Source organism: Colobus angolensis, unplaced genomic scaffold (assembly GCF_000951035.1).
Source record: "Colobus angolensis palliatus isolate OR3802 unplaced genomic scaffold, Cang.pa_1.0 Scaffold12, whole genome shotgun sequence".
NCBI classification, from domain to species: Eukaryota; Metazoa; Chordata; class Mammalia; order Primates; family Cercopithecidae; genus Colobus; species Colobus angolensis.
The window spans coordinates 17,550,766-17,553,982 of record NW_012113141.1 but is presented as its reverse complement, the minus strand read 5'-3'; the positions used below and the strand labels follow the sequence as shown (position 1 = coordinate 17,553,982).

The 3,217-nt window shown below is 35.1% G+C and overlaps 1 pseudogene; it reads right to left on the bottom strand.

The window, feature by feature from the left end:
- Positions 1 to 991: 991 nt before the first annotated feature.
- Positions 992 to 3,217, bottom strand: part of LOC105503104 — a 118,954-nt pseudogene continuing 116,728 nt past the window's right edge.

Below are 3,217 nucleotides of genomic sequence, written 5' to 3'. Positions count from 1 at the left end.
CTAAAAGCATGGAAACCAATAGATAACTGCTAAATGTATAAACTTAATATGTTAACCAATTGTAATGCTTAACCTAAAGAATTCCCTTGTTCCCTGTTCCTCTGTAACCTTACAAGTCCTATTTTCATCGGGCTATAAAAAGCAAGTGTGCACATTGTTCGAGGCCCTCTTGTATATTGTGGAATGGAGGGACCAAGTTCGAACTTGCATTAAAGATCCTTGCCACTTGGCTTTGACTCTGGACTCTGGTGGTCTTCTTCGGGGAATAAACGGTCTGGGCATAACAGTCTGAAGTGCCAATACCTTATTTCTACTGTGAATTCTCTGATATTTACATAGTTAATTTTGGATTAAATATTTCTCATATTTACTGCATCTACAAAAAGTATATATCTTAGCATACTCTGATATTTTCTAAGCTGTAGTTTATAAATTTTTTTCCAAATTTATTACATTTGCAGGGTTTTTCCTCCAATATAAATTCCCTGATATTGAACAAAGTTTGAGGAACTTTAGGATTTTTCTGTAGTACAAAATATGCACAATATTTAGATCTGTGATACGAATATAGTACTACAACCCTCTTTATATTTGGAATGTTTGTCCTCAAAAGAGATACTACGACATATATTTTCTAAAAGATATTCTCACAGTAATTGCATTTTTAATGTTTTTATTAAGTATAAACTGTGAAGATGTGAGCAGATATTAATGGCTTTTCCACATTCTTCATAGGTGTACTTTTTTTTCAAGTATAAATGCTTTCCCATGTGATAAGGTGTAGTGGCTAAATGTTTTGCCACATTCTCCATTAAGGAGTTTTCTCCAGTATAAATTATCTTGCAATCAAATGTGACTACCATTTAAGGGCTTTGTGACATTACTCACATCTAGGGTTTCTTGACACTATGGTTTATGTTTAGAGAAGTTTAAGGTGTTCTCAAGAGCACTGTCATGTCTTTTGGATTTGCAGTTTATCTCTAGTATGATTTTAAAAGTTATTAAAGACTTTGTCACATTCTTCACATTTGTAGAATTTCTCTGCAACATAAATTATCTCACGTGTAATAAGGGTTGAAATGTTTTTAAAGCTTTTGTCACATTCCTCATATTTATAAAATGTATCTTCTGTATGAATTATCTTATGCTTAGTAAGAGTTGAAGACCAGTTAAAGACTTTGTTACATTCTTCACATTTGTAGGGTTTTTCTTCAGTATGAATTATCTTATGTGTGGAAAAGTGTGAGAAATGGTTACAGGTTTTGCCATGTTCTTCACATTTGTAGGGCTAGTTTCCATTATGAATTATCTTATGTTCAGTAAGGTTTGAGAACCAGTTAAAAGCTTTGCAACATTCTTCATGTTTGCAGGGTTTCTCTACAGTATAAATTGTTTATTAAGAATTGAAGAATGGTTATAACATTATTCATTTCACATTTGTAAGGTTTCTCTCCCATTGAATTATCTTGTTTAGTAAGAGTTGATGAGGACTGGCTAAAAGTGTTCCCACTTTCTTCACATTTGTAGGGTTTTTCTCTGGTATGAATTTCCTTATGTCTAGTAAAGGTTGAGAATTGATTAAAAGCATTGTCACATTCTTCACATTTATAGAGTTTGTCTTCAGTATAAACTATCTTATGTTCAGTAAAGTCTGAAAACCAGTTAAAAGTTTTGTCACATTTTTTACATTTGTAGGTTTTCTCTTTAGTATTAATTATCTTAAGTTCAGTAGGTTTAAGGACCAGTTAAAAGCTTTGCCACCTTCTTCACATTTGTAGGGTTGCTCTCTAATATAAATTATCTTATATTCAGTAAGATTTGAGAACCTGTTAGAAGTTTTGCCACATTCTTCACATCTGTAAAGTATCTCTCTGGTATGAATTATTTTGTGTTCAGTAAGTTTTGAGAAACACTTAAAAGTTTTGCCAAATTCTTTGCATTTGTGGCGTTCCTCTCCAGTATAAATTGAGTAAGGTTTGAGAACTGGTTAAAAGCTTTGCCCATTCTTCAGATTTGCAGTGTTTGTCTCTAGTATGAATTATCTTATGTTCAGTAAGATTTGAGGACTAAAAGCTTTGCCACATTCCTCACATTTGAAGGATTCTTCTTCCATATGAATTATCTTACGTTTGGTAAGATTTGAGGACCGGTTAAAATCTTTGCCATATTATTCACATTTGTGGAGCTTATCTTCTTTAGGAATTCTCTCAGTTTGAGTAAGAGCTGAGCAATGGTTAGAAGCTATGCCACATTTATTACATTTGTAGGGTTTTCCTCCAGTATCAATTATGTGTATTTAAGGTGTGAGGACTGGTTAAAGGCTTTTCCATATTCTTTATATTTGATGGGTTTCTCTTTAGTATGAATGGTTTTCTGTCTAGTAAGGTTTGAGGATTGGTTAAAAGTTTTGCCACATTCCACATATACACCATGGAATACAATGCAGCCATAAAAAAGGGTAAGTTCATGTACTTTGGACGGACATGGATGAAGCTAGAAACCATCATTCTCAGCAAACTATCATAAAAACAGAAAACCAAACACCACATGTTCTCACTCATAGGTGGAAATTGAACAATGAGAACACTTGGACACACGGCAGGGAACATCACACATTGGGGCCTGTCAGTGGGTGGGGGGCTGGGGAGGGATAACGTTAGGAGAAATACCTAATGTAAATGACGAGTTGACGGGTGCAGCAAACCAACATGGCACATGTATACCTTTGTAAAAAACCTGCATGTTGTGTACGTGTACCCTAGAACTTAAAGTATAAAGGAAAGTTTTGCCACATTCTTTACATTTGTAGGGTTTCTCTCCAGTATGAATTGTTTTATGTCTAGTAAGGCTTGAGGAGTGGTTAAAAGTGTTGCCACATTCTTCACACATGCAGGGTCTTCTCTAGTATAAATTATCTTATGTGTATTAAGGTTTATAAAATGGTTGAAAGCTCTGCCACATTATTTACATTTTTAGGGTTTCTCCCCAGTATGAATTATCTTATGTTTAGTAAGGGTTGAAGGATGGTTAAAAGCTTTGCCACCTTCTTCACATTTGTAGGGTTTCTCTCTAGTATTATTTTGCCTAGTAAGGGGTGAGGATTCCTTAAAAGCTTTGGTACTTCCGGCCGGGCGCGGTGGCTCAAGCCTGTAATCCCAGCACTTTGGGAGGCCGAGACGGGCGGATCACGAGGTCAGGTGATCGAGACCATCCTGGC